Below are 23,966 nucleotides of genomic sequence, written 5' to 3' on the forward strand. Positions count from 1 at the left end.
CAGGAGACTTAAGTTATCTTAAGTAACAAAACAAAGTTTCTTATTTGCCAGATTATGCAAAAAACCCAACAAGAACACATAACAGAACTGCATCCCATGGCTTCAGAAATCAAGGCAAACACTGAGAATTCAAGCCAAGCTTCAAAACCACCCTTGTCTCAAGGTATCTCAGGAAACAGCCAATCTACTACACAATATCTAAACACTTGGTGGGTTGCAATGGAGCTAGAATACTACTATCTCTGATTACCCTAGGCCAATTGTACCAGAAAGATTTCTGGACAGAAAGAAGGTGAGGTGTTTACCAGCTTGAGACAAAATGTTTTTTTTAGATGAAAATGCAAAATAAGGAAATGTTGAATAAAACCTCAGAAGAGCACTCATTTGTCATTTAAAGACATTGAACAAACATTAGCTACCACTATTATTTGGACCATACTAGGCAGTGCTGAAAGTCTTTGAATTTCCCCGTGGTTCCTGGAATTCACATGAAGACTACCACAAGCTTACAACAAATATGACTTTATCAAAGTTGAAAAGGTTGCTTTACTCTCTAGGAATGTGGTCATAAATAGTTGCCAGGCAGGAGGAGAGATTTCAGTTGTCAAGAATTACAAAAACCAAAACCAAACCCAACCAAACAAAAACTAAACCAAACCAACCAACCAAACAAAAAAATTCCGAACTAAAAAACCAACAAAAAACTCCAAACCAAACCAAAAAAAAAAAAATCACATTTTGTGTGTTCACAATCAAAGTTACAAGCAGATGACAGGAGGCTGCTGGACTCTCCCTGAGCTGGGAAAGGAAAAGGAATTTCTGCTCTGTTGTCTGTGATCCTGAGATTAACTCATTTGTACCTGAGTTGAGGCCTGAGCTCAGAGCACCAGAAAAGCAGTCAAATTACCACAACCCATTTCCTTCACTCTTTTGTTTCTTCTTTTTTTTTAATCAGTAGCCAACTTTCTTTTAAGTGCAATTCCTTCCTTATTTGGAGACTAAGAGCCTTTGCTGATGTAGCTGATATCGTGGCATGTTAATGTATGTATTTTGGATTTCTCTTTAGCCAAGACACAATTTATTCTGCTTTAAGCATATTCCTAACATAACTACATTATGATTCCTATACCTTTTCAATGTTCTAAAGTCTTTGCTTCTTGCCCCAGACCATAGGGTAAATAAATGGCCTCAGTAAACTCATTGTCACTCATAAACGTCACCTTCATCCTCCAAAGCCATAGCTTACCCAACGGTTTTCACTTGGATCACAAATACACAAATAGTTTCAACAGCAGTCCATTAAATACCATGGTAACCTGTTGCTTTTGATTATCCTTCTCTGTGCCATAACTGCTGTGAAACAGAGAGTGACAAGCCAAATGTAATTTAAATACTATGGTGTGCTCCAGATGTAGTAGCAATTTGCCAGGTGTTTATTTTTAATGTATAACTTGAAATTCTACCCCATTAACTCATCTTTTGCTCTAGAAAAACTCACTAAAAAGATAGATTTCTTGCCACAAATACCTTAATATAGTCACAATTGTGACTGTAATTCCTTCGATTTTGGTAATGAGGAACGGGTTTTTTATTTCCCCTCCAGGGCTAAGTATTAATTAAGGACATTTCTGCTACTATTTTGAACCAAGGCCACACCACACAATGCACGATCCAAAAGCAACTCAAGTGAAGGGAAAAGTTTATGACATTGCTGTTTTAGATGCCTGTGGGATGCAGATTTAGCCTTAAGGTATCTACACGTTTCATACCTATGTAGCACATTTGCACATGCTTTCCCTACAATTCACTGACGCAAACAATGTTCAGCTTTGGTTTTGTTGTTGTTTGGTTTGTTTTTTTTTTTTTAAACTAGGATTTCAAAACCCTCTTTTTGAAGCCAATAAAAGCAAGTTGTCAGGTATGCTCTGTAACAATGTGCTTTTTTACACCTGAACTTGGAACTCCCAATACATGTGAAGATCTGGTGGTCCAGTATTTAAAAAAATAAAACCAATAATCACCAGGCACCCAACATCTGTCCTTTAAAATATTCTGTAAAAGGAGGAGGTATATTGGCTTAGATCTCAGAACAATGAGAGGAAATCAGCTTGTTGCATTATGCTGATCTTTGCCTTTCTTGCATGAAATAGTAGACTTTTCATGATACTGGCAGAAAATGGTCTTCTCATGAACACATGGATAAAATGGGGAGAGTCATCATTCATAGCAGTTATTGATAGGGCCAAACAGCCTATATGAAGATTACCAGCAAGCCAGGTTCCAGCATGTCTAAAACAGCCTTTATTGCAGTGCATGCATCTGTAAAACAAAGTGGTGGCTGTCCTGTTTTAAGAAAAAAAAACATTTTGCATAGAAGTGTAAAACTTCTCTGCCTTGCTGCCATTTAATCTTCTTAAATAAATTAAATGCTGACCTTAAGGGGCCTTCTGAACACCAAAGGGATGCAGCCACTCGTGGATTCCCAAAAAGAGTGGAAGAAAATCAAGATGTGGCTTAGAGGATCTGTAGGTATGTTTTCTACATAGAGTAGGATGGATCCTTCTCATAAGGCAGTTACAGTTATTCCCAGGCGAAAGGTACTCCATCTCCTAAAACAGGTGCCTCAGACCCAGAGATCATTATTTCAGTATATATGGGGACAAAGCAATAAATCCTTTTTGAGCTGAGCTTAAGGTGGCCTTTACTTCCTTGCCTTTCCTTTTGGTCTTTTAGAGGGAATGTGTCAGAATTTAAATGCTTTTCTTTCAGGCCTGGAAAATATAAGTGCTGAGACTTCGGTTTGCTAAGTTTTGGTTCCATGACTCATCACGGGAACCCTGCACACACAGCACTGAGGAATGAGCATATTTGGCTCCTCAGTGTGGCTGAGAGAATGGCCCAGAGGAATCTGTGCTCACAGCTATCACTGGAGACCAAACAGCAGGACAAGTTTGGCAGAAATTGAGGTCAAATAAGCTCCAAGATCAGCAAGCTCAGTGGTGTTTCTCTAGAGCCACAAGGCTTCCTAGCATTGCACTTGAGAGGTAATTTCCAAAACGGCAAAGCAAATCCTTTCCCCCAGTCTCCCATAGAGTAAATGGACAGCCTAGATTTTGAGAATGGCAAACAAACTCCAAAGCTGCTGAAATTTTCCATTTTGGGGCAAAAGCAGATTGGGATAATGTATTTTCTGAGAAATGGTCTGCACTTCGCAACATATCTTTAATATGAGAGTCACTCCCACTTGCCAGTAAACCAACTTTTCCTCCAAATTTGCTTTGACAGTGTTCCCATTTTGAACCTCATATTGTTTCTATTACTTTGTTATTTTAAGCTGGAGATCTAAGCTTAGGCAATGTTAACTCTTTAAGTTTTAAAAGCAGAGACACAATATATTCCGTTGTCTTTCACAGGTCAAAACCAGATAATTTAGTCTTTTAGGTGTTATGATAAATATTGAGTAGTTCCCACTGGCTTTTATACTGGCTTTTGAAAAAACTCCATGCTTTGGACATTCAGTCTAATCTATTTGTCCTAGTTAGAACAGCTGGGACCAGGTCATCACTATATGGGTGTAACCCAAAACTGTGTATTCTATAGCCTTCCATGCCACTTCCCAGAAACTGTTATGAATAGACTATTTGCACCCTCTGCCCAGAGCAGCCTGACTCCTCAGGCTATAAACTAGGTGTTAAGAGGCCTGCGAGATGGGAGGGTGCCTCCCTGTCCTCACACCCATTGTGGAACTCCCCGCCCTGAGGGAAGTACTGGACATTCCTGCCTGAACTGGAGAATATATAATCTTGGAGCCTTGGAACTTTTTTAACCACTCCTGGGATCCAGAGGAAGACTGCAGATCACCGCTCTCAACCAGACCGCAACCATCACTCTCGACTGGATTGCAACCACCACTTTCCAACCAGACTGCAACCATCACTCTCGACTGGACTGCAGTCACCAGTCTTGACCAGACTGCAACAGCACTCTCACCAACAGGTTTTCCCCTCTCCTTTTGCTTTGGACTCAGGGGGCCCAAAGAACACCACTGTTCATGCCCCAAGGTGCTGGGTTATATATTTAGGTTTTGTGGGTTAAAACCAATTGTTTGTCTGTATAATTGTACTTATTGTATTATTTTATTAAATTGTTATTCTGACTTACAGTTTCTCTTTTGAGTTGAGTTCATTTCCTCTGCTGGTTTACCTCTAAACCAGCACACTATTGCTTTAAAATCTGAAGTTAATTCTAAAAACAAACAAACAAACAAACAAACAAAGAGTAATGATTGTCTTCAACACCTGCCAGATTATTCATGTAATTCTAAAATATATTTATTTTGGAAGTAAAAGTGAAAACAAGCAAATCAGAAACATTCTAATTTAACTATCATGAAAGAAAATATTAGGAAGTCAATTCTCTACATGCAGATATCAAAGAACTTCATAGTTTCAATTTCTGATTTAATAAGAAGAGAATCTGCATGGGTTGTGCTCAAGGTACAAATTTACTGATTATCTGTGCTTTGTTTATTTTCAGTTAGGGTATTTAATTCATAGGATACTTCCTATCTTCCTTTGGTGTTTATGTCATTGATGTTTTGTTATGTGAATGGTCATACTATTATGGCCCTTTTCTGTCATATACTTAACCTTGGACTTGCTTTTCATAGGCCTAGACAGACATACGTTAGCTAAATATTTGAAGGTATGACTGATTCAGCATCATCCTAAATAATAAACAACCAGACACCATAATAAACTACAGCCTAGAAGACATACTAAGGAGACTAGGAAGACAAAGCAGTAAGTGAAATTAACCTAGTTCATAGCAACGTTTTTATGAAGCTTCCAACTTCAAGGAACACTTAGTAATTCTAGGATTAAAAGTAAGGTGTGAAAAAGCACTCCATCATTATATTTCCTTGATGCTTTTTATATATTGTTTATCTGGAGTCTTATAGCAGGAAAGAATAATGGAAATGTACATAAAAATCTTTGTTTCCAGAAGAACATGAAAATTGTCACACCGTGACATTAGTGGAGGTTCCACTGAGATAAAAAGATAAGAACTATGATGCTTGTGATAACAGAAAGAGTTTCCAGACAAAACACAGACTGTCCCATTGTAGAGAAAGTAAAGCCATAGTGATGTAAGTACTCGGAGTAGAGCTAAGTTTGTGATAATGCTATACTGATGGTTATGGTAGAGAGATTTTTGATTATATTTTAGTTTGTTGAACATTGCATGTTGATTAGAGCTTTTCAAGTTGTTGTGATACATTATATTTCGCAAAGTGAGGGGGTGGAGAGTTGTGGGGGGGAAAACAGTTTTCCCCCTGAAGTTGTAAAATGGTAAACCCCCAGGGGTGGTGACCCTTGAAGTTTGAACCAATGAACGCTTCTGCAAAATATAAACATATCACAAGCAGACCAGAAAAGAAAGTGAAAATAGAAGGAAAATCAAGGATTTGAGACAGATGGCTAATTTTGTGTTTGTCAGGATTTAATAACTGCATTTGTCTGGACAAACGGCTGGCATAAATGACTACTGCCACAAGCACTAAAGAAGAAAAGATTGTAGATTAGGCCCACTAAGCCATCCCCTGCTATAAAGGTGGTCCTAAAGAGTGTTCATGTGCACTCCAATACAGGGTAAGTAGTCTCATCCACTTGCAATTTTACAGAATATTTCCAGGGCAAAAGCTTTTTAGTACAGCATTATCACACCAGCTGACCAAAAGCCCAGAGTCATGCCCCAGAGTGGCTGAAGAATCCTTTTCAAAGTTAGAATACCTTGATATTGCACTTTTTTTGGTTTCAGATTCTTTCTTCAGACACAGCAGGTCTAGAAGCATTTCTGAAAAATAACAGTTTCATTCACAGATTTCAGCAGACAAAGCTCCCTTGTTGAACATGGAAAGGTTTGGTTTAAAATCCCAACCCAACAACACTAATTCAAAGTAGCCAAGGAAATAGACAGCCTATGTCATTATTCTTCTATTTTGCATAGAGACAGCTTTTGAGAATTTGCAGTTGCACCACCTGGAAAACACGCTGACATAAGTGGAGAGGACAGCATTTATTGCACCTCAGTCGTTGCGTGATGACTGATGATGTTTGGGAGCAAACATAAAATATTCAGGTCTAGTGGCTGTCAATACTATTACCTGCACTTCTGCAGCAAAAGGTCATCTTCCTTCCTGTTCAAAACTTTAATCTCAGAGAGGAATTTTGCAAGAACAGTTTAATAAGAAAGATCTAATTATGTTGTTACTTATGGGTAGGTTCCCCTGTTTTCCATCAGAGAATTGTTTTACAGTTTTACAAACTACAGTTGTTTGTAGTTTTAATGCCAGTAGAGGCATTAGAAGTCCTTTCTTACAATATTTCTGAATACTTATGAGCTTATATACTTCAAATGATTTATTAGGAGTTTTAGAAATGAGGTGGAAAACAACAAATAGTAGCGTGTAATAGCTGTGACCTAAGTTTTACATGATGCGTCCTTGCAGTTTCATTCCTATAGCTTCTTTCAGAAATCCTTGCAACCAGCAGGTGCTTCAGGGGGATGCACCTACCAAAGCCAAACCCTGTTTTATTTAGATGATTGTTTGGAAAGAGATCCTGCTAAAGTCACCCACAAATGCACTTACTGAGACAAGATATGGTTTCAGCTGGCTGACTTTCAGTTTCAGTGAAACTTCTGCTGAAATCAGCAGGAGCTGCTGCCTGTATCCAGAGCAGAGGATTTCCCAGATATGTTTCCCTAGCCAGAAGATGACTGTTAGAACAAACATGAATCTGAAGAAAGGTAGTGAAAGACAGGATACCTGCAGGAAATGGCATTTTGTTTGATACTGTCTGATCATGAAAAATCCCTCACCGACTTGTAAGGTGATGGTTTCCTGGACACCCTCCTCCCCCCCCTACCTGGGAAGACATTCCCAGAAACTGGTAAAAGGATTAAAAGGAAGAAATGAGTGATAGGGAGAAAACATGGCCTTTTTTCATGAACATCCTGGCTGCCGGGAACTTGAGAAGTGGATTCTTGGGCCTATTTCATCTGTCTATCACCCCAAAATTAGTTTATTGACTATTGCCACACAAACTGCCTAAAGAAAAAGGTATAAAAAGAGATTGGACATAAGCAAAAGTTGGGGAGAAGCTCCATCAACTCTGCAGCCTGCCTTTTCTCCCTCCACCTTCTTGGGACGCCTTGGGATGAGCGATTGCTTTATACATATATACTAATTTTACTTTTGCTCAATAGTACTTTAAAATATTTACTTATTCTTTGTTAGTTCTTTTGCTTTAGAGTGTGTGCTTAAGTTTTTGCTTTACTTCTTTGTAAGTTGACATACTTATTTGTAAGTTGCTTTTGCTTTAGGGAATGTGCTTAAGTTTTTGCTTTAAGTTTGTAAGTTGTTTTAAGTTGCTTTAGAGCCTGTGCTTTGTAAGTGGCTTTGCTTTAGAGTTTTTGCTTAGGTTTTGTGGTATTAATATTCTTTGTAAGTTGCTTTCCCTTAGAGCATATGCCTATGTCTAGTCTTCTTGTTGTTGCTGCATGGTTTCAGTATAACTTTTGCAGTTAAACGTTATCATCGACAACACAAAACCTATAAGTTGCCACAAATTTGTATTAATAAACATTTTATTTCATGAACTGTTAGAGTGAGTCCTTTTTTAGGTGGTGACAGTTTTGTCAACATCAAAATAACTGCTGGGACATACCTGCTGAGGGGTTTTCCTAACACTGTTAAGTGCAGTCCTTATATAAAAAGCTATCAAATGTCCTGTCCATCTCAGTAAATCTGTTAAGCAAAGAGTTTCATTAAGTGAGAAGCAAACAGACTGTTTTGGACATTAAAAGGCTTTGATCTCCTAGGGAGGAAACTGATAGACAAAAAAATAAATTAATACAGATTGGATAGAAAATTCTTCTTTTCTACCCCTTTTAATGTGCCACAGACTAAATAGTATCTTTTAATAGCCAATGCTTGGTATTTCTGCCTGCTGACAGAACCAAAGGCCAGCCCTCAGATTTGCTGGTGGGAGAGGAACATGCAGCAGGGCACTGATCTCAAGAGTGATGCAATCAGAAGTTCACTGGGATGATTTCCAAAGGAGGCAACTTCCCAAGACACATGCAGATGTTTTTCACTGCAACATCCTGCCAACTGCACTAGAGTTTTTCAGTTTGGAGTCTGCAGCGAGCTCTCCTCCCATCTGGGCCCCAGAGTTGCATTGCCAGACTCTCATTAGAGTTTAGAGGCTGAGCTGTGTTAGAAATATGGCCAAAAATGTGTTACAAAGCTAGGGGTGGAACTGCAGGCAGAAAATAAAGGAGAAACCAGCTCCCCTTTCTAGAAGCTTAAGTTACCCCTGAGCTTGCTGAAGAACCACGTGGGTACAGAGTGCTCTAAGGTCTGCCCACAGCGACTACTTTAAACAATAATCAAAAGTAACAAACACATATGTGGAACTAATGCATTTGTCTGTTTGATATTTTGACCAAGCCCCTGCAATTTAGAAACATTAATATTAGCTGGAGAACAGGAGACCAAGGAAATCTTGGCAAGAAAGGCAAGAGAGAATTTCAGTTTTGTCATTTCAAGGTATTATTTGTTTAATTTTAGATTAGTGAATGCTTTTCAGCATGGGTTTTCTCTTTGTTTCTTCGAGAATTGAATCAGCTTGCATGCATCTGGCTATCCCAGAAGTCTTTGTGCTGAGATTAAAAATGTAGTGTGCAGAAAGACCCTAGATGTGATCAAACAAAAATAAAATAAATAAATCTTAAGCTCTGCTGAAAAGAATTTTTCTTTTTTAGCTGTAACACTGAATTGACATAACAATGACTGAAATACATGAAATCAATATTTGTTTGGATAGGTAAATCAGTACAGCAGAGTATACTTTTGTTTTAAAGAAGTTTGGAGATTTAATTTCTATGTTATGTAGTAAATATTTATCCACCATTCTGCTATGTTACAAAAGAAAAAAAAAATCTACCTTTTTATTGCAATAACCATAGTGATGTACAGAATAATGACACAACAAGGGACATAAAAAGCATATATCCTTTGAACAGATTCTGTATATTGTCCAGGTTCTATTGCTATATTAAAGTATTACATATTCGAATGACCAGAATAGGGAAGGAAAAAAAAACCCCAAACATATTTTCCTTATTCAGACTATAATCCACATTAGGACACCTTTCCTGATGAGTTCTTCTTGAGAAGATTTTAAAGTGCCAGAAGAATCTGCAACTATAATGGCCTTTCCTGTGGTGTCTGTTTCCTTTCTTTCTTTACATTTATGAATTCAGTAATAACAGAGATAACAAAACAAGCACCTTACCTTCCCATGTCCTTATATGATAAGGTGGAACTATCATAACCATTTGACAGGGAGGGAGAAACCCTGGGGTAATTTTGACATAATAGTGCGGAACATATTTCTGTAGCCACTGTCTTACCTTCCAATGTAATGGCCAGATGAAGTGTAGATTATTAGAATGTGGTTATCTGTGTTGGAAATATTCTTAAGGTGGCTGTGAGTAAACAGAGAAGGATGTTTCCTGAATCCTTATCAGCCACCCTTAATTCTTGTTACTCTAGCTTTACTGAGGGAAGTCTTTCCTTCTGTGTAGAATCTAAACATGGGGTTTTTTTTGAGGTAAGCACATTTTTTTCTCCTTTCATGTCAAGACCATAGTCTCAATTTTCTTCTTATTTTATTTATTTTATTTTATTATTTTATTTTATTAGTGTATTGTGACATGTTGGTGACTTTTAGCTATGATAAGAAAGCCTTGTGTTCAATACCATGCTCTTCTCGGTGGTTCTGGATCCCCGTGCTTCTGTCTCTGAGTTAACTGACCAGCCACCATGATTGTGGCTAGTCTCCTCCACTTTCCATATCCATCCTTGAGGCATTAAATATTATAGAAGACAAGCCATGACATAAAACAGGGAAGCCTGCTTTGCTGGTGGCCATTGTGCCTTTTATCATCCATATAGAATGGTGTGCAGAAACAGTCTATGTGTATAACCAGTGCATGAGCCAGTGAAGTTCTGGATGAAAAAGAACATCTCCAGCTGTTACAGACAACGCCTTGTGCAGAGACAGCTTGAGTAGGAATGTGCTGAACGCACCCATTGGTCCAGCTCTACAAGTTGGATGGAGACGGACATTTCTAGCCCAGTGTTTTCAAGTATGAGGCAGTGCTGGTAACACCAAGCAGGAATCAGGAAGAACATTTGTGGCTCTCATCTCTGGGATGAGACCACAGCTGAAGAAGGAGTTTAAGGGAATCAGTTTGGATTTGTGGCACTAAACTGGCCAGTTATGTACCTGAAACATAGATGTTCACCATGAGCACCTAGCCCAGGAAAAGCAAGGTTTTGCTAACGCAGACATGTGTGGACAGACTCAGCCTCCTCTGAGCATTATATTGGAGAGATGCCATATTGCTATGTTGCTATGACTATTTTCAAGCTAACAAACACAGCCTGTAAGTACAAGGCTTCTTAGGTCAAGCACAGCAACCTGTTAGCACAGGTCTCTTACTTCCTACTAACATCTTAGTCTTAATCCAACACCTTAATCACATAAGAACTCTTCTAGCCTTTACTTTTTTAGAGTAGGTTTCCCTAAACTAGAGAGGGGCAGAGGAAAACACAGTTTCTGAAAATGTCAGTTTAAGCCTTATTTCTTTTTCAGAAAGATAATCATGCACTTAGAAGCCAACAAAAACACAGTTCATATTTAAATGATATTATGTTGAAATGATCTTGGTGCTCCAACCAACCCTTCAGCAAGATTCTCTAATCCACATTTAAGATCAGACAAGGGCAGACACTGTCAGGTGAGAAAAATATTCAGCCACATCAAAAGGCTTCAGTCACAGCAAATTCTGTTCACAAAAATAATTGCACCAGCTTGTATCTTGTACCTCAGAAAACTTACTGTCATACCTGTTTACTCTGTCAATAATCAGACCAAATAAGCTCATGTGCAGTTCTTCATCCATATTATATTTCCAGGTACACATAGTCTATTTGTATCGTGCATTTCTCAGAGGTCAATGATTTATTAAGCATTTACCTCATGACATTTTCCCAGTTTCACATCAGTACCCCATAATAATGATGTGCAAGTACACTTTTACAAGATTTTCATGGGATACCACAAGTAATATCATGAAATTAATCAAGCAAGTGATGACAGTTAAGTAGTGCAAGAATATCTGCTGTAACTTGTGCTTCAAGCAAAATATGAAGTGGAAAAGGCCAGACCTCATCTCAGAGGACAAGAATGTTCATAATATACTAATCGTGAAGTATTTCCTATAGATGCTACACAAATTCATCTGAACACCAACTGATTGCATGGCAAACTTTGCTGCCTTTGTAAGTTCTTACAGCTTTGCCTCACGTTAAACCATCTTTTCACATGTGGTGTAATAGTCTATTCTCAGGAATTAAATACATATTCTTTCCTTGAGGTAGGAAGATGAGTAACTTTCCATGAATCAAGCTGGATGAGAACATTTCCCTGAGAGAAAGTGTTGTCCGTATACCAAGATTTATTGAAAAAAACCCCAGGTTATATTTACCCATTGCAATTCAACAGGCAGTGCTCCTTCTTCCAAGCTGACAGTGGTCCAAAATGTCAGAATTGACAGGGAGGTGTGCTGGATTTAATTATGGACTCATGAACAGTTCTTGTCACTGAAGGTGACAGTGTCAGTAGGGGCAGAAGCCTCAAAATAGACAGAGATAAGTCAGGGACTTCTTATGAAGTCTAGAGGGCAGTACAACTTTCTGTAACACTCCAGGCTTCATTCCTAAAACCAAAATATGTCACTTTTTGTCTTTGCCACTCATCTGAACACCACAGAGAGAAACCAGAATCCCCAAACCACATACCTTGTTCTCAAAGAAGGACAAGTGACTAGATCCATTGTATTTAAAATACTGAGCTGGTGATTTTTGTAGATTTTTTTTTTTTGGTCTGTTTTGTTTTAAATATTTCTTCTTCAGAAGTCTGTTGAAGCAAATATTCTTGGTCTGACTGCTAGTAACACCTCCTTGTGTGTTATTACCCTAGTTTCTAAGAAAGGCAGCAGTATATTTTACTCATGTTTTACTTACAGGTGAGTGACCTCATGAGACAAAGGCAATGGTGACCCAGAGATTTTGCCCAAATGGAGAAAAGAGCAGGTTCCAGTGCTCCCACACAGCCAAACCAGCCTGAGGGTCTGCTCTGGCTCCCAAGGGTAAAGCCCAGTCATAAATGTGCTCCTCTTCCCACTGAGATTTCACAGGGATTGCTTCAGCCAAAAGCAGTTGAGTAAATAAATTGAATTAACATGATTAAGTTAATGTAATTTGGTTGGTCAGCTTAGGAGCAGGGAGTTTTCCAGAGAGGACTCCATCCCATGGCTGCATGTGCCACCTGTGTGTTTCCCTGCTCGCCTGCAGGGGTTCTTCGTGCAGCCACATGCTCCCTTCCGACCACACAGCATCCCTTGTCCTATGGCAACAGGGCACAAACATGGTTACCCCCCAGTAGAGCCTGGCCAGCAGTGTTCTGGGTGGCTGTTTGCAGGTTGTGGCTGGTAGTTGCTATGGTGCCTGGCAGGCAGGTGAGAAAAGCCCTCCTGAGGGACCCTGCCAGCAGCTGGCTGCTCCTGCCTGGCTTGCATGCAAGATTTTCCTTTCCAGCCTCTGCCTTGAGCATGAAGAAGGCTTGATGGACCCAAGTGTGTATTTGGCTATGTGGCAGCAGCATCGTACAGTGTCATTTGACTCTAACAGGTCATTTCTGTTGCCTTAGATTTGGACACCCTGCTGTCAATTAAACATGTGCCCTCTGCCAGAAAGACAATAGCAGCACTCTTCCCCTATGTAGTCCAAATCCTTTTGCACAAATAACAAATACTACTTTCCTTTTATTTCCTGCTAATGCTTCTGAGAAAGCCTCAGCATCCCACTTTACTCAGAAACATAATGTGGTCACCAGGTCTTAAAAAACTAGATTCTCTGGGAACACTGCTGCTTGGAACACTTTACAAGTACACATTGAAAACAGCCCCAGATAAAGAGACAACCTGTTTACAAGCCTTGGTTTTTGCTTTGTCCTAAGGACAGAACTGACACTGAAAGTCATCGTGTTCTAGCCTGCAAAAAAATTCCTTTCAAAATAACAATCAATATCACTACGAGGACTAAATTTCCATGGTGATGCCCCCCATGGAGGTCGATGTAACCCATTTGCCTTATTTCAAAGTGACCCCTTTCAACACTATCCAACAACCAGAAATGTACAAAGATTGTATTCTTTCTCTGAAGATTCTCTCAGCACCTGTGTGGATTTTTTTGTGCTGTTCTTCTCAGTCTAGATGTCCCTTGGATATTTCTGGGAGAAAGAATCAGAAAAGTCTGGATGCCTCTTTCAGTTTTATGAATCAGCCTGGCGAGTTAATGAGAACAGCATTCTTCTTCTGATCAAATTAGATGTAACCATAGCAACAAGATGTCTCAAAATGGTTTCTTTTCTCTCAATCAAGAAAGGAGCCAAACACTCCAGATTGACCCAGATAATTTGCTTGACCTGAAACAAAATTGCTCATTTTAGATTTGGACTTGTAAAACTTTTGATCCACTAACTCTTCTTTGAAATTTAGAGTATGAAAACAAAAACTTTTTAAAAAAGGGAACTTTCATTCAGAAAAGTTTATCCAACTTAACTTTATAGTTTAAAGTGTTTTTATACTGTAAAACAGTTGATCCAACCTTAAAATCATGCTTGGTCTTCTCAGCATTTCTCAGCCTACATTGAAATGAAATTAAATAGTACTTCTACCTCTATATCCTTTGGATTACTTTAAAAAAATGAGCTCAAGAGGCAATGAGAACATTTTTCTGGCTATATTTTAGGGTCTAACCTGCATCAAACTTCTGCTGAGATGCCCGTGCTCTTGTCTCAACAACGTCCCATTTGAGTGAACTTATTCCACACTTTAAGAATATAAGACCTTAAAAATCAATGTCTGGTTTGTGATTTTCTGTGACAATGGTTTACAGTTGCCAAAACCACAATCCTTTTACCACAATATAAGTAAAAAATGAACACTCAGGGTTGAGATCAGATGCCATTCCCTTTCCCTTCTGCCTTGTAAACATCAGGCATTCAGAAACTAGAAGGAATCATGAATCTAGGAATCAGGGAGAAGGGATCACGTGTCCCTACTAGGGGAGGAAATATGAAACCTGGATTTCCAGCATGAAAATAAGCAGCCTTTTGAATCAACAGCATCAAAAAACATTCCATTTCACAAGGGGGAAAAGGTGTTTCCCAGAAAGGCTTTCCAGATCATCAGGTTTCCCTGCAGAAATGTGCCCCACAAGTCCAAACATGCTTCTGTCCAGGGCATGAGAAGCACATCTGAGTGACATCAGAAGAGCTTTCCAATCATCAGATCCTTATTTCCACACACCTGGCAAGGCCGGAACAACTCCTGAGCTTCCTCAGGGGGTGATGACACCAGGGTGACATGAATTTCACTGTGCAAACAGGTGCATGAATAGCCAGGTGGTCAACACGTGTGTCTAATCAAAGCAAGCAAGGGGTTCCAGTCAGCAAGACTCGCTTGGCTTGTCAGGGGGAATGAGGACCTGTTAACAATAGATTTGCTTGTGACACCAAGTTGTAAAATCTGCATGTAATTTCTCACGTTATGCAACGAGTTTCGTCAGAGCAACAAAACCAACCAATGCTGTGTGTCGAATTGCTTTTATTCTGCTCGTCAAAGGCAGAACGAGTTGCACTCATTTCTAACATAGTACAGATATAAGTGCCTCAGATCTAAGAACTAAAACAGGGAAATACAGCTTGCTTGGTATTGCCTGTTTACAATGTGAGCAGGTGAATGATTTGCTGTGCTTAGTGACAGAGCTCAAGGAGGAAGTGGAGAAGCTAAAAGTATTAGGGAGAGTGAAAGGGAAACAGACTGGTGGAGTCACACCCTTTTGACCTCAACAGAAGTCCAACAGGAGACAATGAAGCCCTACCCCTCCCACTTGGATCCTCACAAGTCTATGGGACCAGATGGGATCCACCCAAGGAGGAGAGGGAGCTGGCGGAAGAGCTCGCCAAGCCGCTCTCCATCATTTACCAGCAGTCCTGGCTCACTGGGGAGGTCCCAGATGATTGGAAGTTGGGAAGTGTCACATCGACCCACAAAAAGGGCTGCAAGGAGGACCTAGGAAACTACAGGCCTGTCAGCCTGACCTCAGTGCCTGGCCAGGTTATGGAGCAGATCATCCTATGTCCAATCACAAAACACCTACAGGATGGACAAGGAATCAGACCCAGTCAGCATGGGTTTTGGAAGGACAGGTCCTGTCTGACCAACCTGATCTCCTTTTATGATCAGGTGACCTGAGGAGGATCACCAATTGGACTGGGAAAGATACAAGGCCTGGCGGGAAGTATACGGAGCCTGAAAAGACTATAAATCCACGGACTGACTTGTTATTCCCCAGTTTATTACCAGTTTTATACCAAGTTCAATGTACCCCCATGTTATTCCCTATGGTTTGTATTGTTCAGGGCTTGTTCAGACTTGCCCTCAGTTGTTTCCCTCTAAAAGTTGTTTACTCCCTTGTTCTCCCCTGGTTTTCCTGCTCATGTCTCACTGATTGGCTGCTGAGTGCTGCAGTGCAGAGTGAGCTCTCATTGGTTCCTTCCCTTGGATACCCCTAAACTACACCCATCTTTCCCCTGTCTCCCAATCCTGTTTCACCCTGGGTTGTCAATCCCATGCTCCACCCCAGTTATGGAACCTCCCCTTACCCATACCCTATATGAGTCCCTGTTTTCCCCTAATAAAGTGGCATTGCACCCTTGACCTTCAACTGAGTCCGAACCCTCTTGTGTGATGCCGCGTCCCTATCCCTTTTACCCTCGGGCCATGGAATATCGCACCCTCCTGGTGGATGCGGGGAAGTCTGTGGGGTGTGTCTACCTGGACTTCAGCAAAGCCTTTGACACCATCTCCCACAGCATACTCCTGAAAAAGCTGCAGCCCATGGCTTGGACAGGGGCACTCTCTGCTGGGTTAGGAACTGGCTGGAGGGCTGGGCCCAGAGAGTGCTGGTGAACAGTGCTGCATCCAGTTGGCAGCCCGACACTAATAGTGTCCTTCAGGGATCAGTGTTGGGCCCAGTTCTGTTTAATATTTTTATAGATGATCTGGATGAGGGGATTGAGTCCATCATCAGCAAATTTGCAGATGACACCAAGTCGGGGGGGGCGTGTCAATCAGCTGGAGGGCAGGAGGGCTCTTCAGAGGGACTTGGACAAGCTGGAGAGATGGTCTGATTCCAGTGGGATGAGGTTCAACAAGGCCAAGTGCTGGGTCCTGCACTTTGGCCACAACAACCCCCTGCAGCACTACAGGCTGGGGACAGAGTGGCTGGAGAGCAGCCAGGCAGAAAGGGACCTGGGAGTTTGGATTGACAGGAAGCTGAACATGAGCCAGCAGTGTGCCCAGGTGGCCAAGAAGGCCAATGGCATCCTGGCCTGGATCAGGAACAGTGTGGCCAGCAGGACCAGGGAAGTGATTCTTCCCCTGTTCTCAGCACTGGTAAGGCCACACCTGGAGTGCTGTGTCCAGTTCTGGGCCCCTCAGTTCAGGAAGGATATTGAGGTGCTGGAGCAGGTCCAGAGGAGGGCAACAAGGCTGGTGAAGGGACTTGAGCACGAGTCTGTAGAGCATTGACAGGACAATGGACACTTCGTGAACAATCCATATGACCAGCTCTGAGGAGCAGTAGGCCTCACTTGACATAACTTTGGAGGTTATTAAAAGAATAGTTTATAGTTGCAAACTGTGTGAAATTATGTATGTTTATACTTGTAAGTTGTGTGAAAACTGTATGTTTATAGTTGTAAGTTGTGGGAAACTGGAGATAAAGAGAAAACTGGAAAGTCCCCAGAAAGTCCCTAAAGGCGGATCAATAGGAGGGACTTTCGGCAGCTTGAATGAGGTCAGGACATGTGGACAGAGCATCAGGACCAATGAACTAAAGGCATGCAGCGTGTGCACAGACTGAGCTGTCCAATCGCTTTGTTGTAATCATGTACCTGGAAGGAGCTGACTGTATAAAAGCTAACTCATTTAAATAATAAATTGAACATTGTTTGATCATATTGATCGTCTGTGCATTGTTCCTGAACTCCTGTCGTCTACACAAGTCCTGTGAGGAGAGGCTGAGGGAGCTGGGGCTGTTCAGCCTGGAGAAGAGGAGGCTCAGGGGAGACCTCATCACTCTCTACAACTCCCTGAAAGGAGGTTGTAGCCAGGTGGGGGTTGGTCTCTTCTCCCAGGCAACCAGCAGTAGGACAAGAGGGCAAGGTCTTAAACTGTGCCAAGGGAGGTTTAGGTTAGATATTAGGAAGAAATTTTTTACAGAGAGAGTAATCAGGCATTGGAATGGGCTGCCCGGGGAAGTGGTGGATTCAGCGTCCCTGGAGGTTTTTAAGATGAGACTGGATGTGGCACTTAGTGCCATGGTCTAGTTACCACAGCAGTGTTGGATCAAGGGTTAGACTTGATAATCTCAGAGGTCTTTTCCAATCTAGTTGATTCTATGATCCTATGATTCAAGAAAACCATTTGTCATGGGTTTACTTGTTCTAAAAAACCAAATGGGGATTTTTCTTTCCCTTGCTGCATGTGGGGGAAGGATGTTCAATGGAGGGGACAGTTTTCTGCCTTGGGTGATTATCTACACAGAGGAGCTGGTTGGCAGAACTACATTCCAGCCTGATAGCCCTCTTTGGGTCTGGGTAGGGGTTGGGAACTTTTTCTCCCCTTCTTTTCTTGGAAAGTGGAACTTTTCTTTTTGCCTTAATGGAGGCAAGGTGTGTGTGTGCGTTGAAAAAGCTTTGACGCCGTTTTGCCCTTGACCTGGTCATCTGGCTGCTCTCCTCGGCTTGCCTGCGTGCTGCCCCTGTCTCCAGCCCGAATCTGCTCAGAATTCATTGGAGAGTTTGTGCTCGTTGGGGAAAAGGGAGGAGTCCTGACTGCAGCCAGCCGAAGATGACAGTGAGTTTCGTGGGAAAGAAACTGTCCTTCTTTCCCCTTCTCCCTTTCCCGTCCTTGGTGGGGGGAGATCTCCATTTCGGCTTCTCCCGTGATCCGCAGCCCCACGCAGTGGCTACCAGAGCCCAACAGTGCACCCTGCTGGCCAACACCGAGCACTGCAGGCTCTGCTCCTCCAGTGATCCAACAGCGCTCCTGCCCACCGTGATTAGAATGGTGCTAGAGGACAGAGAAGTATCAAACTGTTTCCTTTTTGAAGAGGACTTTTGGGTACAGGATTATTGCTTAGTTGTTTTTGTGTTCTGTTACTGTTTTTGCCAATATACATATATCCTTTAATAAAGGGTTGTTATTTCTTCCTCTTTCCATGCTTCCTCAATTGGAGCCTCTTACTTTTGGATTTACAATTGCTGAGAGAGAGGAATTTGGTCTACCTCATAACTCATCCTCCTTAGCAAAACACTCCAGTCTCTTTAAACTGAGAGACCATTACCTTTTGACAGAATGATTTTAAGCTTTGTGTTGCAGAATATCAAAGGAAGTGTGGCCTCCCCTGGCTAATTCTCTAGGACCTCAGTTTGTGAAAACATTCCTATTTTGGCTGGTTTCAATGCCTGTTTCAGCACATTTCTAATTATTTGGTCAAATAGCTGCTGTTATCAGTAGATGTTTTCAAAATTTTGATAGAAACTAGAACAATTTGTATTTTCCCAAATACATAACTATGAAGGGTTTTCCTGTGCTGTTAACTTTCTGGCTTTAATGAGTTAATTTTTTTTAAAATTACTTTTAATCTGTTACCTTTTTATGTTTCTTTTGTGCTATCATTATGTTAGTCTTTAGAAGCTTGTGTTAAAACTCCAGCAGTTTTTAACAAAAGGGAATTAAAAAAACCCCAAAACCAAATAAAAAAGGTTGCACTGTTTCCAGATGACCAGAAGGCAAAAAGTGTTGGTGGTCGTTTTCCCTTTGGTCCTACAAGGAAATAAGAAGAGGGTTTTTTTCTATTTAAATCATTAAAAGGGGGGATTAGTCTATCAAATACACTCTCATTATATGATTTTGGAAGATGTTGTAAGGGAATTACATTTCAATTAGCATTTTGGGGCTATTTAAAACTATGGATCATTACAGCAATATCTAAAATACATGTTTGAAAACTTTTCAATGTTTGTTACTGACTCAAAGCACTACAGTGTAATACCAAAAAAAGCACTTTTCATCACACAAATTTGCATACTGTGGATTGTGTAGCATAAGAAAAACAGATTTAAGGGCAGACTTCCCAGACTATTGGCCTTTCTCAGCATTAGATCTATTTCTGTTTAGGCTTAAATGTTTCTGGGAAGAAAGGAGGGAAGGAGAAAAGAAAGGAGGGAGGGAAGGAAGGGAGGAAGGAAGGGAAGGATAGAATCGTTAAGGTGGGAAAAGACCTCTAAGTTCATTGAGACCGTAGTTACTTGCAGCATCAAGCAGGTTTGTGGTGCTGTCCACTTTGAACACAGGGTGACAAAGACAACTGTCTGAAACATCCCAGAGGTAGAGATATATTCTTGTATAAGGTGTCTGTACAGATGTGGACTGGGAATAGGTTCCAAAAGAAGCTGCAAATCAACTCAGAGCTGAATCCATTCTCCCCAAAGAAGATATAGCTCCATTTATGTACTTCAGACTCAGTTTGATTCAGATTGTGATAAATTTTTACTGCTTCCCACAGTAGTCTAATTAACTTTTCAATGAAATTGTGTGAATTCAAGGTGAGGGATCCTGTCATCCAAGTCAAGGCCTACCTGCTTAACTTCACTGACCTGATTATTATGGTATTTAGAATGGTTTAGAAACCATCTTTGCAACATATACTCTCTCACTCTTATGTTGTAACTACTACTTTTGGCTTTAATATCTGTTTAGTTTCTGATCTGTGAAAACATTTGGGGATATAGATATGTGTTGTGCACACACACGTTTAAAAACTTGGGTTTTGAACCACACTGGGAAGATGAGTGTGAAGATCACTCTGTTCCTGAGTATTGGGGTCAGGTTGTTCCAGAAAAACTCTCCTGTTTCTTTGGAAGCAGCAACGATAAAAAGGTTGTGTTTGGGCAGGCTGACTCACAGTGTGAACTTTATTTTGTGCTAACAGAGTCTAAATTGCAATGAATCAGGGGAGTTAACTGGAATGAAACAAGGGGCATGCTGGAAAGACTTGAGTCAGTCAGATGCTAGGGTTGCTGTGGCTCACCTTGAGCTGATAACAGTTTACAAAACACTTTAAAACACGGGGAGGTTATTTTGTTATTTGGTGAGAATACAGTTCATCTTTTCCACTCTCTGGCTGTTGTCCATGCAACAGTCTGGAGAGCTGATAATAAAATGACTTGATACTGAAAAGCCCATGCTTCTACAAACATATATTTGGTTAGGTAAAAAACCACATTCTTGTAAAACATAAGGGGCTTATTTATTAGTAGTATTTCTAAAGATGCCAGTCAGGGTCACACGATTCAGTTACTCATGTGCAAATATATCTGGAATAACACATCTTCTCTTGAACCACTTCCTGTGAAATTAGATGTGAGCAACACTAAGGAGCTGTCAGAGAGGAAAAGAAATGAAGTGACTCTCCCTGAGGCATGAAGTTGCCTGCCACTCTCCCTCACATCATGTCTGTTACTCAGCAGATAAAAGGAGTTTAACCCAAAACTGTTCCTAATGCATCTCTTTATACAAAGGCATTTGTCTGGGCACTACACAGTCCTTCTATCACCTGGAATAGCCATCTTCGTTCTTTAAGTTGCATTTACAAAGTATTACCTTTACTGGAGTCATATAAAGATGCTATTTTCTCTCCTTCCAGGCCTGTTCCCAATGACAACCAGCATTCACAGAACAATACTCTCCTATCTTGTGGCACACAGAGAGCACAGGAGAGACTCTGGTGGTTCAAAGTGTCTCTGTCCTCTCCTCAGGCCTCTGCTCAGACACAAGGCTGCTCAAAGAAGCCATTCATGTGTTTGTCTCTTAATCACCTCCATTTGTGCCTCACCAGTATCCTGGGCTGAATGCTGAAGTAAAAATTCCTGTTGGTGTTTCTCAATTATCCAGTGGGGTCACATCTACGTTTTACAGCTCATTTCTTAAGATCTAGGACTAACCATCCAAACTAGGCCACAAATAATTTTCAAAATCTACTCTATGCTGAAAGCGCCAAGTAGATGATTTTTAAACATTTTTTTCTGATGATACCTAGACCCCCATACTTTCACAGAACAAAATTATCCTCTGAATTCATAAGGAAAATTCTGGGTTTTTTTCTGTGGCAAGCATCATTTTTTCATGTGCCAAGGGAAACTGCATTAGGTCAAATGATTCAACATTGTTTGGGAAAAGATATAAATACTAGGGGCACTCATTATAGAAGTTTATCTGATTAAAGCTGGTCAGGAAGCAAATCTCAGGATAAAGGGAGGATTTTGTGAACCTTTCTCTGAAAGCATATTAATTCCTAATAAGATAAGGTATGATACTGGTTTGACCTGTGGTAACTCTTCTGATATTGTTCAAGGGCTGAATTTGTCAACACTGACTTGTAATCTTCTATTTATAGGAAGGGTTCAAATTGGTTTTGTTGTGTTCATCCTTGCTTTCTCTTCTCTCAAAGCCCAGTAGACACAAAGGAAAAAAATCAGCAGACTCTTGTGGCATTAGTGGAACTTGCTTTGAGGAACTAATAGAGACTATGACATAGTTTGAAGAAACAGATGTGTTTGTAGGAAAGCTAAATTGCCACCAATAAATGCACCAAGATCTTGCTTTTTAGAGAAGGGATGCATCGAGATAGACATAGCCTTGCCCAGGAGGAGTATAGCACAATGGTAGACACACATTTTTGCTACCTGTACATGTCTCCACAGCACTTCAGTATTCCTGTTTCTGACAAATATTTTATTAAAGAATGTAATGATCAGCAATTTCTCCCAGGAATTCTGATTTTCCCTTTTTAGGCAGTTTAATCCATGCACAGAGGGGTAGAGGACTTATTTCCTTTAATTTCATTAACTCTTTCCTGCCTCTGTGCAAGACACAGAACCATCTGTACTTTTTATTTTACATATTTCCTATTTTCTCTGTTTGATACCTTTTTTTCTCTGTATTTTTGACTTTACTGGCGTCATAATTCCAACTATTAGTTTGAACTGTATCTCTTTATCTAGTTAAGACAATTTTTCTCTCATTATAAATTTTATGAGAAGCTCATATTTGCTTCTTTATTGCATTAGTCCTCTAGCTGACTCACCCTGGGCTTATCATGGAGCAAGAACAAGGTCAGAATATTGTAGGTTTATATGTGATTTTTATCATAATTTGCAAAGATAAAGCTTAAGATGTCACCTTCCAGATAAAAATGTGACACACCGAAGATATTATGGTCCTAACTGGAAATTAAAAACAAGACACTTTGAGTTTTTACATCTTAAGTAATCTTTCATATGTTCTCTCATTGCCCTTGCCTATGGGCAAAAATGTGAGAGAAGCTGTAATTGGGTTAATCCTCTGTATTCTGCCAACAGGCATAGGAAAACACATCCTGCTCCAAGACATCTAAATAAATTCCATTTATGATGTTCTGACTCTGCAGACAGATTTTTTTAAAGCTTGACACCTCTTTGAGGATAATGCTATCAAGATAGCTCATCCTCCTCTCGAATGGAGAAGATTCCAGCTGGCTTGCTGCTAATTTGAGCTTTGCCCGTACCTTTGCATGATTTATCTAGTATTGAGACCTGCCCTTTCCCAGTCACCTTCTCTTTACTTCGTATTTTCATACTTTTAGCAATATGTCATATCTCGTAGACACTTTCTACCCCTTGGAATTAACTTACCATGATGTTTTCCATCCCTAAATGTATTGAGACAGCTAATTTTGATCCAAAGCCTGTAGAGATTAAAGCTTTTCTTTGCAGCTGCCTTGTTTTCCTACTTTCCCCACTGCCAAATTCGCTTCACTATGAATTTATTCCAATTTTGCCTTCTAAAAGAAGGCTTGACACTTCCTCATCCATGAATCATCTTCCTTCAGTACACTTTTACTTTGCTTCTAAAACCCCTGTGTAAACACTTCCTCCACAGGTTATCCAGGTACTGTTAAACCAACCCTGCAGAACTTACATGTTTCCTCAAGAGACATGTCATTAATTCTTGAACTGATTAGATTTTTTTGTTTTCCCAGAAGAAACATTCAGACTGAGGTCTTAAAAGTTTGATCATGGTGCTTCAGAACTGCAAAATAAGAACATGTGATTATTGAAAAAAACCCTTGGGTTTTCTCCCAGTCTTACATACTGATTACATTATTACACCTAAAGCTCCAATTCCTTATTTCTCACCAGTGAATTGAGAAGTCTTCACTTTCTTTTACCAGGCAAAGAAAAAAATTGTGGAGTGAATTATGATAAGCATTGAGGTAGTATATGTAAAGACAGATTGAGGATGCCAAATATGAAATTACACCAGATGTCCTCTATGAACTCAACTGGCTTATTACACAAACCCAAAGTTCTTTCAGTGTAGTTTAAGGCTAAAGTTTTAGACTAAGGTTTAAATTCCAGCTAAATTGCTTGTGTATATGCAAACTTGTATGTAGAATCTGGTTCTTGGCAATTCCCAGTATTGCATCCTTCCTAGTCATTTGGGCTTTTCTTCAGAGGTGACTTGATGGGATAGGTGCAGTGGCTTGGATTTTGGATGCCTGAAAGCAACCTTTCAAGGTCTTCCTCTGCTTGAGATCTTTTTTAACACTGTATTTATATATATTTTTTGTATACAAAACCTATTGCCTTTCCTGA

The sequence above is a fragment of the Manacus candei genome, unplaced genomic scaffold (genome assembly GCF_025592945.1).
Source record: "Manacus candei isolate 608988 ecotype Guabito, Panama unplaced genomic scaffold, ASM2559294v1 h1tg000171l, whole genome shotgun sequence".
Taxonomy (NCBI): Eukaryota; Metazoa; Chordata; class Aves; order Passeriformes; family Pipridae; genus Manacus; species Manacus candei.